General features: G+C 35.6%; 1 protein-coding gene across 4 annotated transcripts in view; it reads left to right on the top strand.

Annotated features, from left to right (window-relative positions):
- Positions 1–14,136, top strand: part of LOC124395450 (ryanodine receptor 1-like) — an 87,486-nt gene that overhangs the window by 4,870 nt on the left and 68,480 nt on the right. The gene's annotated exons all lie outside the window — the stretch shown is intronic.

Below are 14,136 nucleotides of genomic sequence, written 5' to 3'. Positions count from 1 at the left end.
CAAATCTCTGCAAAGCTAGCTCTATAAAAATTTGGTTTACATGTGTTGGAGTGGGAGATATTAAATATTAAACAATATTAAACACCTCTTTGGTAGGAACCTATCTTTGGAACACTGACTGCACCCCAGGCCTCCTCACCAGACAGATCAGTGCTTGAAGTTATTAAAGGCCTTTGGCTGAATAAGCACGAAATTTTCAGAGTGAAGGTTATTGTAATTGCAAAACCCTCGTTCCACTTAAATGTGGAATGAGATGGTCAAAATACCAATACCACATACCAATCTTATGCTCAAATGTCTATTTTGAGGGAAAAAATGAAATGAAAAAGCAGTTCATAGGTGAAAAGTCAAAGTTGCAGTATCTTAAAACTAAAGGTGCTTTATTTGGTCTTGCAAACATGTTCTTAGCTCTCCAGCTTTATTTTACCTCAGTATTGTTCAGTGTCCATGTTCACACCTTTAAAAATGTTGTAAACTGAGCTTTGTTGAACATAAAGATATGTAGAAAAAGTCTTGCATGATACACCATATTTGCAGAGGGATAGCTAGCAGGCATTTATTTACCATATTTTCTGGACTATAAGCCGCTACTTTTTCCCCACATTTTGAACCCCGCGGCTTAAACATCAGAGCGGCTAATTTATGGATTTTTCCTGGGTTTTTCCCAGTTTCACAAGATTCAAGCCAAAAAACTGAACCCAATAACATTAGACCAAAGATATTTCCAAACGGAAACAAAAAAAAACGCACTTCACCTGTGTTCTGAGCTGCACGGCATCGGGAGAAAAAACTTCCACCGATGGTGATTTTTAAACACACAACGATGCCAAAAGAAAACTCTCGAGAGAAATATTTGTAAAAGGAAGGAGGAAGACAGTGAACAATAACTTTCTTAGTGGGCTACTGTTTAGATACAAGCCGCTGTAACGCGTTGAGTCTGGGTGAAGGGAGAGCTCGCTAACTCCAGTTACAACAGAAATCATATAAGCACAGACAGGTTTCCAAAACTCGTGTTTTTTTTATTTTTCTTGGCAACAGCGTTAGTCAAAGAAACTTGAAAATGAGCATCAGAAAATAATAAGGACACATTCCTCGGTCTTGCACACATGCAGTGATACCGGAAAAATGCGTTGGCAGGCTATTCCCAATGTGCCGCTCTGCTCTTAAGGGAGCCACAACATATTTCACCCTGTCAATGATAAATGTATCACATAATATTGATTATATACTTTTCCTTTTAAAGATTTTCATAATATCTAATCTTTGTAATTGAATCACCCCTAAGATCAAACTATTTCCTTAGTTAGTTTTAACCAATCAATTCTATTTCTGTTTGAAAGCTAATGATAAGCTAACATTTAGGATTAACCAATCAGGTTCTTCCATTTATTTATTTTTTTTTTACACATTTCTATATCAAAGCTTTTAGCTTTAGTGATGCACGAAATAAGTTTGCTAGCTCTCAGAGACCAGAAGCAATAAGAAAACGATCGTCTTTTTTTCGTTATTTACGAGGCATTTCTCCTAGACATTCGATCCTGCCTCAAATGATTAAGTAACAAATTCTACCGACCCTCACCACTCCTCCTGCTGTGTGGCATGGCATCCAAAGAAAAATATGAACAGTTTTTAGTGCACCCTCTAATTTGTTCCTGCCTACACCAATAGTTTCCAGTTAAAAATAAACGTGTGTTTTGAATGAATTTTCTTTAAGTGGCGATATAAAGCTAGTTATTTCTGTGTGTTAGGGTCTGGTTTTGCTGAGCATACACATGATCAGGGTATAATGAGGTGCTGAAAAAGAGAGAGAGGGAAATAGAGAGAGGGGAAGTACAAGCACCTGTTTCACTTGTGTTCATCCAGTCTGTCACGATCTGCTCTACCACAATAAACAGGTGCTCTCAGCTGCTGCTTTTAAAACGGGGACCTCCAACCTGCAGACATTAGTGTATAATTGAAACATGTATGTGTATGATGTACGACGTGACGGTCTGCTGCAGCCGATTACCGATCGTCTAATGCGACCTCGGAGCAAACATTCAAATATTCACCCTAGATATGTGACTGGATATGTCAAGAAAACAATTAAAGCTGCAGCCACATTATTCCTTTCCATCTCATTGTTTACAAAGGCCTAGATTTCATAAAAGTGTCCACTTTGTAGGATTTATGATTTCATCCTTCTTTTCACAGAGTATTACCGCATTCTCAGAAATGATGCACTGTGTGTAGCATCAGATTATTCATTTCTGAGTCTCGGTCTCATCCCTTTTTTTTTTTTTTTACTGCAGACTTGCGTTTTGCACTGATGAGTTTCTGCTGTCATATCCGCTTACATTTCTGAGAAATAGCTCTGTAGAGAGTATATTCACCTTCATTTGAAGATAAATTTGAAATCCTCTCTGGTAGGGTTTTTTTTTTTTTTTCCAAAAAAGGATATTAGCACACAAAACAGAACTCATTAATCAATCTGCTTAATGACTGCATTAATTATTAAGTGTTTACACAGAAGTTGGCATCAGGATATTGAAATTCATCTTTCCTGCCAGGGCATGGTCGAAGCAGAAAATTTGATATGATGGAATATAAAGGCAAAGGTTTGTTTAAATTATATAATAATTACTGCTACTACTACAACTACTACTACTTCTACTACTATTGGTACTTCTATTGATACTACTGACAATACCACCGCTACTGTTATATTGGTACTCCTCCTACTATGGACACAACTGCTAATAATTCTATGACTAATACTGCTACTCCAACTCCAGATACTACAACTGATACTCCTACTATTACTTCTACTATTACAGATACTTTTACTTGTACTATTGATGCTGCTTACTGATACTCCTACTGCTACTATTGATAATACTATTTCTACTACTGTACTGATACTTCTACTATTATACTAATACTCCTACTACTACTGATACTACTTCTACTGCTGATACTGCTGGTCCTACTCCAGATTTTACTTCTGAACTTCTGATACTACTACTGCTACTAATGAGAATACTACCCCTGTTACTATACTGGTACTACTGATACTACTTCTACTAGTGATACATCTGTTCTTACTGATATTACTACTTATAATACAATTACAGGCACTCCTACTGATACTACTTCTACTAATACTGATATTACTACCACCACCGTTACTGCTTTTCCTAACACAGAGGTACTACTGCTACTACTACTATCACTACTTCTACCACTAATAATAATAATTAGTCCAAGGTGCATTATAAGGGAAAAATAATAGCTTTTTCAGAAAATTTTAAATGAGTACGTGATTTCCGAAGTTCTAATGAAACTTACAGCTTTAACAAGTAAAAATGTTGTGAAGTACCAATGGAAAAACATCAGCTAATACAAGCTAACAGCAGCTTCATTCCTAGTTTCAAAACCTGTAAAAACTTCTCATGTCTATACATATCAGCCACAAAATTCTAATAGCTTGTAGTCACCACAATTCAAACGGCTTTGATAAATATAAAGTGAACGGAGCAGCAGATAGTTTACAGTGATGGGTATTAGGTTTTATTCTCACTGTCACATCTGTTCATGTAGATCAACTCCTGGTAGACATTCGATGCTAAAAGTCACCTTATGACTTTACAAGTATATGATTGGGGAGAAATGTAGTGAGGTTTGGAAATCAACTGAGAAGAAAAATTATAAAAAAAATTGTAATTTATTATAAACATTTTTTATAAACATTCTTAAGTAAATGCTGCATAGATTTTACAAACTTATTGAGAAAGTTAAATTTTAATAAAAGGGATGTGTTCTTTTGGCATATTCCAAAAAAAATTCTATTTGCTAGAGTCACATAATATTGGATTTCTTGGTATGTTCATATTAATTTTTTTTTGTAAATGAAAATATTTTTTTAATTGAATTAGTGTTTATATCTACTAATGTCTTAATAGTATAATAACCAAATAAGTATGAATGTACTTATGTTTTTATTTAAGATATATTCTAGGGCTGGAGCTATCGATTATTTTAGTAACCGAATATTCTACCGATTATCCCAACGATTAATCGAGTAATCAGATAGGAAATTATTTTCTTTATTAAAGAGCAATACTAAATATACAAGAGAAAATAATAGTTTTTTCAAATTAACAAGTAATTTGTTTCCTATTTAGAAAAATTAAAATTTTTACAGCGGTTTTCTGTGTTTACCTGCCTAGAGCTTTTCAAAGTTTAGCAGGTGGTGCATCAGTAATGATGGTCTGTGGGGAAACACAGTGCTCCGTTTGTATTTAAATAGACTAAACAAAGCATCAACCAAATAATTTGCATTGATAAACTTTTGTATTCGAATTACTTGAGTTACTCCAGGAATCGTCTCAGCTTTAATGTATTTCATTAAAAATTGGGCAAAATATTTATGTTTTCAAGTGGACTAGATATTAGTACATTAGGACATTAGTACATTAGGACAAACAAATAGTACAAATCGAACAAATACTGAAACAAACCATAATAGAAACAACTTTTGAATTAAGAAGTTTTTTATAACCACATAATTTATTTACAATTTTAAATGTGTTTTAATGTTTTAGTTAAAATTTGGCTGCTAGTTTGTTTATATTGAAATATAAAACTACAATAAATACGTTCCTATGTACCAAGAAATGGGCTCACGAAATGCATGTAATTTTAAGAGAAAAATTCACTCAAAACTTAATTTAAATTGAGTTTAAATCAAAATATTCATAAGGATATTTGGAGCACTAAACAAATACAGATATACAGAGTGTCATTGCATTACAACACTTACAAATACACATGGTTTTTGATATATATCATTCAATTTATTTACACACATCAACATATATAAAAACATATTTAAAGATAGATAGATAGATAGATAGATAGATAGATAGATAGATAGATAGATAGATAGATAGATAGATAGATAGATAGATAGATAGATAGATAGATAGATAGATATGATGTATAGGTATGTAAAGTTTACGTGTGCTATGTATCTGGGCTCTGTGCTCAATGTTGTGTAAAGTCAGTGGTTAGTAAGTGTGTACTTCTCATGATTAGAAGTTTGAGCTGGTGTGAGCATGCCTTCTAACTATCTGCCAGTCAGCAGTGTAGGGGAATGCGAGAGTGACAGGTGCAGTCACCGAAATAGAGTTAAGGAGTGAGTGAGTGAGTGAGTGAGTGAGAGAGAGAGAGAGAGAGAGAGAGAGAGAGAGAGAGAGAGAGAGAGAGAGAGAGAGAGAGTAAGGAAAGGAGAAGGAGGAGGTGGTGGCGATGTGAAGAAATGAGTTCAAAGTGAGAAATTTGGTACACAATCGTGATTATTGTCGTCTGGAAGTGTGATGGAAGCCAGATTCATGTTTCATCAAGAAATGGAGTAAAGCAACACAACAAAAAGCTCTTTCATGTCAGATGGTGATTGAGAGCTCAAGCCATAAGACCAGAGTCAATTTTCTTCATTCCACTTTGCTCAGCACATACAGCAGAGTCTAAGCTAGCTATTACTGTGGGCCTTCTCTTCTATTTTCTTTTCCCTCACAGACACATTCCAGATTATATCTGTATATGTAACTCTGGCTCAGTATGGCAGTGTCTCATTGAAGCCTGCAGTTTGTTCCTGCTTTCGTTGTAATTTGCACTAATTTGATAATGACTTTAATGGAGGGTTAGGTAGGTAGACTAGATACGAGCACCGATGTGAGAACCTTCACCTTGGGTTCAACCATTGCTATTCAATGCTTTTGATCAGACAACTACAGCAAATATTCATATTATAAATTAAACTACAATTCTCCTGTATTGTTTTACAATAACAATTTTATCTACTTATGATGCCACCATGGTTTTATAATTACACCTTAGAGTAGTTATATTTATAACACGGTTGAATACTTTATTCTGATCAGACTCGATATGTTAATTAATTTTCAAGAACATCACAAGGTAATATTAACTGTAATACATAATTCATGTTACAATAGTATCAGCTCTCCAGCATCGGTGCTTTGTGACAGTCAGAGGTAAAGCCAAAGGTTTTTAGGACACATGGAGTTCCAGTTTCTTCCCCAAACTGTTCCTTCAAATTTAAAGGCACACAATTATATAGGATGTCTTTAGATATGGTAGCATGAAATGATCCCTTCAGTTGAATTAGAAGACCCAAACCTGTTCCAGCATGACAAACCCACTGTGCACAAACCCAGTAAAGGTCTTGAGTGGCCTGCCATAAAGCTCTGACCCCAACCATACTGAACACCTTTGGGATAAATTGGAATTCTGACTGCACCCCAGGCCTTCTCATCCTAATGTACATCAGTACTCTACCTATCTATACTATCACTACTTTTTTGATCGTTACCATTTTGTAGATTTAAATGGAGAGCTAGCCGGGTTAATGCAAGTAAATTATGGTGTGCCACAAGGTTCATTTCTAGGACCCCTGCTTTTCACAATATACATGCTTCCTTTGATAAATATTATTAGAAGGCTTGGGATTAGCCGCCACTGTTATGCTGATGATACCCAGCTGATAATACCTAGACAAACCTTCTATTATTCAATTCCGATAAGACAGAGATTTTGATAATTGGCCTAAAAACAAGTACACAGAAGCTCCAGCAATTCAACCTGCATTTAGAAGGATGTTCTGTACTACTAGTTCAACAGTAAAAGACCTGGGAGTTATTTTAGACAGCAACTTGTCTTTTAAAAATCATATCGACCATATTACAAAAACAGCCTTCTTCCACCTTAGAAATATTGCTAAGCAACATGTTGTCTATATCTGATGCAGAGAAGCTCGTCCATGCGTTCATGACCTCCAGACTGGATTATGCATTTGAATGCATTTTTAGGTGGTTGTCCTGCATCATTAATAAACAAGCTACAGTTGGTCCAGAATGTAGCAGTCAGAGTTCTCACAAGGTCCAGAAATTATGACCATATATCCCCAATCTTATCATCCCTATACTGGCTACCTGTTAAGTTTCGAATCTACTTCAAACTACTGCTACTTGCTTATCAAGCTCTAGATAGTTTAGCTCCCATGTATCTTTCCAGTCTTCTAACACACTACAATCCGTCACGCTCCTCGAGATTTTAAAACTCTGGACTTCTAGTTGTTTCTAGAATAGCAAAGTCCACTAAAGGTGGTAGATCATTCTCACATTTAGCTTCTAAACTTTGAAATAGTTTTCCTGACAAGATTAAAAACTTATCTTTTTAGCGAGCCCTAAACACAACACATCACATATCATAACCTTGTGCTCAAGTACATCTAAACAAATGCACATTATCAACTTGTGCTGCTAATATCATGAACATCAGCTACGCTAATTCCTCTCCACTGCTTCTCTCTCTTTACCATCCCGAGGCATCCTGAGGTTGCTCCAGCCCCAGTCACGTCCCACCTTATGAAGATTGTGGACCTTTAAAGAAGTAGATGCCGACCCCGCAAACATCCCGAACCATCTAGAGACGTATCTGAGCCATTTGGATTCCAACTCATGTGGAGTTTGGACATTGGAGTGTCGAGTGTTTAAAGGCTCTGGCATGAAGAAGCTGGTGTTGGAGCAATGATGATCTTAAATGTTGAGCTATTTTATGAGCTGCTCAGTAGCTCTTGGTTCCATAATCTCAAATGACTGTATAAGACTGTAGAAAGGACATTACTTATAATCACACACTCCAGTGCTCATGTTAGTTCTCACTCTCCAGTGTTCTGTATTGTTTAAAGATCTATAATCACACTCCTGATATCACCCAAATGACAATGGGTTCCCCTTTTGAGTCTGGTTTCTCTCAAGGTTTCTTCCTCATAACATCTAAGGCAGTGTTTCCTTGCCACAGTCACCATGGCTGCTCATCAGGCATAAATACACATAGTTTACCTTAACTGTTAAATTCTGTAAAGCTGCTTTGAGACAATGTCTGTTGTGAAAAGCTCTATAGAAATAAACTTGACTTAACTTGACTTATGGCTGAATGAGCACAAATCTCTACATTTACATTTTAGTGGAACATCTTCCCAAAAGAGTAAAGGCTATTATTGAAGCGAATTGGGACTATAGTGAGAATTCATGTTTAAAAAGAACATACCAATATTATGGTCAGGTGTCCAAACCTTCACCCATCTAGTATACTATGTGTTAAAATATCCCAAACAGAATACAGTAGTTAATTTGATTTGAATACCATGGTTTGCCATTTCCTTGCTGTCTAATTATTCATGTCAGTGTGAGCATTTGGAATTTTGTTGTGCTCCAGAGGCAATAAACCTTCCTGACCTCATAAATACCACATAGACTGTTACTCTACTGCCCATCCATCCATATAGGAAGTATTATTTTGTTTAGAACACATGTCACAGGAAGTCCTGATTGCCTGTGAGCAGAGTGGTTGATCGAGTTGGGGGATAGAAAAGCATTTTTGAAAAGTCATCCCTTCTAACTCACCCCTTATCCTGTATTGGTTCTTTCTGTCTTCCCACATACTGTGTAATGTCCTCTGCTCATCCAATAAACTCATCTATCATTCCAACAACCTTGGCAGGGTTGTAGTCAAATTAGTGGGTGTGTAAACTGGACATTTGGCATTAGAAGACCTAAATCAGCAATCTGGTAAAAGGGGGAATCCTTAAATTGTCTCTTAGTACAGACTGTAAGTCACTCCTGTTGGTCTGTCCATATGAGAGAGCCTAAATAAGTATCTAGGAGACTGTGTAAAGCAGATTGTCTAATCTTTTCCACAGAGGGCCGGTGTGGGTGCAGGTTTGATTTCATCCTATCAAGGACCACACCTGATAGTCATTGAAATTCCTTGGTGTAAAGCATTGGTAAAGGATTATGTGGTAAAGGTGTATTTTTTTTATTTTTTTTATTTATTTTTTTGTTATTGTAGTATCATTGTATATCATTATATCATGATTGTACAATATTATTATAGTTGTTTTATCATGCGATGAGAATGCATTTAACTTTTGAGTCTGGTTCCTCTCAAGGTTTTTTCTCATGCTATCTCAGGAAGTCTTTCCTTGCCACAGTCTCCACCAGCTCGCTCGTTAGGGATAAGCCTTAAATTGTAAGGAACAACCTTATAGACACTTAAATTATACATTCTTTTATTTAACTTGTTTGGACTTTAGACTTTTAAAGCTGCTTTGAGGCAATGTCCATTGTAAAAAGTGCTGTACAAATAAAAATGAATTCAATAGTATTTAAATTATTAGTCTTACTGGGTCATTTAGCTTTCTGTTTGTACTTGTTAAAAGATTAGTCTAAATTGCTTAAATAAACAAACAGCCAACAAACAAATAATAGCTGACCTCTTTATTCTTGTCTTTTCAATACATGATACTGTAGCTGGCTTTTGTTAGGTACCTTTGATGCCACCCACCTGTAGCTGACCCGGGGAGGTCTCTTCCTACAGTAGCCTTGTGGGCACATGCACCCACCGAGATCACAGCACCTTGGGTGACTCCTGTTGAGTCACACTGCAGAGTTCAGACTTTGTTGACACTCAGGTGAACCACTGTGGGCTGAATATCAAGACCACACGCTCTTAACCTGCGAAAGTCTCTCGCTTTAAATAATGAGTGGGTGCAAATGAATTCAAAAGAACAACCATTTGTAGCTGTTTTAAAAAATGGTGTTGAAAGGTGTACAGGCATTTCAACGTGATTTATTTAAATGAGCGAAATATTTAGCAGAATTAACTAAACAGAAATGTTTAGTTTCTCTCTTAATGCAGCATTTTGGCATCAATTATGTTGCATTTATTTAAATACAACTTGAACACACTTTCTTTCTACATAAAAAAAGAAAAAAAATTCTTATGTAATTCATCATAGCAAACAACTACATTTTGCTTTGTTAATTAACAAACGATTTAAAGTCCTGTATTCACATCAATTATGCAATAAAATTCAAAACAAACCTATAAAATCTGTGCTTGTTTGTGTTTTCATTTGGGATATTTTTCTCTGCTTTCCTTAGATTTTGTGTTTTAAACCTTGTAAAATGCTGTAAAGCCTTGCATTGACAAATTGCCTGGTTGTGTGTGGAGAGTAATGTAAAGCATTGTTGATCCTCTAAATCCCCCCCATGGCTCTGGGTTCACTAGTATGGCTGGAGGTTAAGCCTGGGAGATTGGGTGTTCAGGACTGCAGCTTTGCACATGGATGTATTAGCGGTGAAGCTTGCTTTGGTCAGCAGAAGTAACCTTTGACTTACTGTTTTTAGATGTCCAGAATACTTCTAATACTTTTTGCACATTGATACTAATATATATTTTGTATATGTTTTATTTGTCCAGTAGGTGTCCACTTAAATAGAGTTTCCATGTGTTTCACCATTAGAAGATTAGTGGATTTATTTCAGTTTGCTCAGAATACTCTCAGCATCTCTTTGAACACCAGCCAAAATAGTCATTTCAGTCAAATCAGTCAAACGGTCAAGTAAATGTACTTATAATGATTATGTAATGTTGCTGAAATAAAAAAGATTGTTAACATTGCTAGCATTGTCTACAAACAAAATAAAATAAAAAAACAATAAAACAAATAAAACGATTAACAAATAAAAAATCCCAACTCGCATGAAGAGTGTTTATTGATGAAATACTGGTAACTGTGCTCATTGTTAGTCACAGTTGAAGGCAACCAATCAAAACTGATTTCTGAAAAATTTGAGTTGACGGACATGCCAGTTCAGCCCAATCACTGCTGACAGGAAGTAAAAAAATATTTGTGAAGAAATTTTTTACTCAAGAAATAGTCAAGTAGCAGCTCATGAGGGTGGAATTTTTTTTTTTTATTACAATAGATTTTTCCAGAGCTTATATTTCTTGCAAAGCAGACTTGTTGTGAGGGTTTTACACAAGCACATGAGTTCACCCCTTTCCATACACATATTTTCTAGCAGTTTATTGCAAGCTCCCAACCTACACTTTGCTACCTGTATTGCCACAAAAACGTATTAAAATGTACATTTGAGACATTTTGGTTATTTCTGTGTAATCAACCTTTATGTGCCACTTTACAGAAGCTATTTCAAAAACAATTGTGATTTGAGTATTTATTTGTTGGCCGGCATTTTGGAGCTAAGAGCTAAGCCTTAGAAAAAAAAGCTAGCTACGCCTCAGTACAATTTTCACCTCAGAGAAAATAACCGATGGCTAGGGAAAGACTTGTCATTAGAGTTACTTTTCTCCTGCCAGACTTGTCTCGCTTCCTGTACTTTTTTCTACCTAAATAAAAAACTACACAATCTAATATGTAGTTTGTAACTCAAATCTTGTTTAACTCTAGAATAGCTGCTAGTAGCTATGAGCTATCCTGACATTGAATGGTTTATATTTTGTTGAAAATATAAAGAGACATAATAGTGAAGCTGAGGTAACTGGGTTTCTTCAGGGTCCTCTGGTTTCTTCCCACTTCCCTTAAACATATTAATAGGAGAATTGACCAGAATAAATTGCCCTTAGGTGTGAATTTGTGTATGTTTATGGTCTAATCTTTGCTTTTTAAAATAATTTTTTGAACTCATTTATATCTCCTGATATAACCAGAGCAGTGAGTAAGTAGATTTTCTGTGCTTATTGTTTTTAATTAAATATTCTTATTATTAGCTAGCTTCCTAATAAAAGTTCTAGCTGCTGCTGAGTTCCTTGATTTAATTGTCATTCATGCTTGTTAATTAAGATGGCAAGTAAAAGATGCTCTATTCTCAGAATCTATAAATTTTTTTTCTCAGAAAATATCTGTGATGCAGAGGTCATGGGATTTGGAAACCTTCTATAGTTACAGCATCAGGATGCAGCAAAAACCTTCTATTGATTTTATTTAACTGGTAGCTACAGTATAATGAAAAACTCATTGCCTGAACCCAAAAGCTTTTTTAGGGAACATAGACTACTAGTTTGCCCACTGCTGTAATAAAAATGTACAGAAAGATATATGTTAATTACAGCATGTGTATGAGAGTAGAAACACAAGTAACTTGAAGTAGATAAAAAGTATTGTTCACTGTTTTCTTGTAACTTATATGTAATATATTTGACATTTTTCAATTTTCTTAAAAAACAATATCCTTCTCCATGTGTGGGTCCATTGTATTGCTAGTGTGTGTATATCTTAGTCATATCATTCTTCATCAGTGGCTGAGCTGCTATCTGATAGGTTCAAACTGATGAGGAGTGTGAGTCACCAGAGCAGCTGGCTCGTCTTAGAAATTTAGAGCACTGCTTCATCTCCATATCAGGGCCAGGACTCACTCTCTCTCTCTCTCGCTCTCTCTGTGTGTGTGTGTGTGTGTGTGTGTGTGTGTGTGTGTGTGTGTGTGTGTGTGTGTGTGTGTGTGTGTAATATACAGAAATAATTCGATTTATATATATATATATATATATATATATATATATATATATATATATATATATATATATATATATATATATATATATATATATATATATATATATATATATATATATATATATATATATATATCAATACTGTGTATGTATAGCTCTGAGGTTTATTTACAGACTGTAATTGAAGTACTCTGGACTACTTAGAACTCTAACTGGTACAGCTAATTGGAATGCTTCAGAAATTAACTGTGTGTGTGTGTGTGTGTGTGTGTGTGTGTGTGTGTGTGTGTGTGCGTGGCTGAGGCTGTAGATAAGAATAAAGGGCACCCTGTCCCCATTTTCCTGTGTGTGGAATAGTTCAGGAGACAGATCTGGGCTGTCAGAAAATAAATGTTGGACCACCTCCAAAGGAAGAAACCATTAGAAGATTCGACAAACTTTATAGAACAGGACCTGAGGAACGCTTCAATATGTGTATCATGTTTAAGGATGTCACTGAAAATTTTTAATGGTGTTGTCTTCAAGAATCAAACAAGCCATTTTATAGAGAGTGGCAAAACCAAGGCAAAAACTCCCCAGTATCTAACAGAGAAATTTAGATTTGGATGACGATCTGATAAAATAATGGAAATAGGCTCGGGGTGTGTAACAAGAATACATGATGATATCTCTTAAGGTGAAAGGTTTAAATTTGTGATACTGCCTTTGCCTCAAATCTTTCTTTGTTGTATTGCTTCTTCCCTTTTCCATGCTGCTATTTACAGATAAAATTGTGTATGTTTTTGCTTAGAAAACAGAAGTTTTTAGAAAATGTTTTTATAAGAATAGTTTTTTTTTCTTTTTTTTTTCAAAGCAACAAATCAGACTGAATGTACGTTATGCACATTTATGTTTTCCAATATACGGCAGTGATGCTATATGTGTACCATTGTGCACTGAAACGATATCTTCAGCTTTACACAATTGAGGATATTCAAGGTTTTTCAGACAGACAGACAGACAGACAGACAGACAGACAGACAGACAGATAGATGAGGATATTCTCATATCCTCATGCATTACAACAAGTGAGGTTCTTTCATTTCAGTGATGTTGAGAAGCTGTGGTCCAGCACCCTGAGGAGCACCAAGGGTTAAGGGCCTTGCTTAAGGACCCAAGAGTGGCAAATTGGCGATACTAGGGCTTTAACCCCTGACCTTTGATTGATAACGAAGTGTACACACATGCTTAGTGTATGTATCAGTATTCACATATTATAATGGCCATTTCTGTCCTTGTTAATAAGTGATAAAGAAGCTAAATAAATATATATAAATGATAGGTCTAATTAAATGTTAAATCTGTTAAATGTTTAATATAACTGACTTATTTATCTGCCTTCAGCATTAAAAAGAACCCCCCAACCCCCACCACCAGCATAGCTATTAACAATTCTATCATCAATCAAAGATAGTTAGGAATCACAATAGGTGTTGGTCTCATAAGCCTAGATGGGAATGAAGCTATGTAGAGGAAACAAGTTGATTTGCATTAAGAGGGATATAAAAGGCTTAAATATTGAGTGACAGGGGAACAGCTGAGAATGCCCTGTTTCAGGTTGTCCCCAAGAGTGTTTATTGGAGTATTTACACCCTTCTAGACAGGCCTGTGTGTGTTTGTCTTCGTCCACAGTATGTGTATGTGAGTGTATTAATGCCCCACCTGAGGAGAATTAATTTACCACAAGCCCATTGACACTTGTGATATCTGGCCTTA

This window comes from Silurus meridionalis, chromosome 13, assembly GCF_014805685.1.
Source record: "Silurus meridionalis isolate SWU-2019-XX chromosome 13, ASM1480568v1, whole genome shotgun sequence".
Lineage (NCBI taxonomy): Eukaryota > Metazoa > Chordata > Actinopteri > Siluriformes > Siluridae > Silurus > Silurus meridionalis.
Note: the sequence above shows the minus strand (reverse complement) of the source record. Positions and strands in the feature narration are given on the sequence as shown.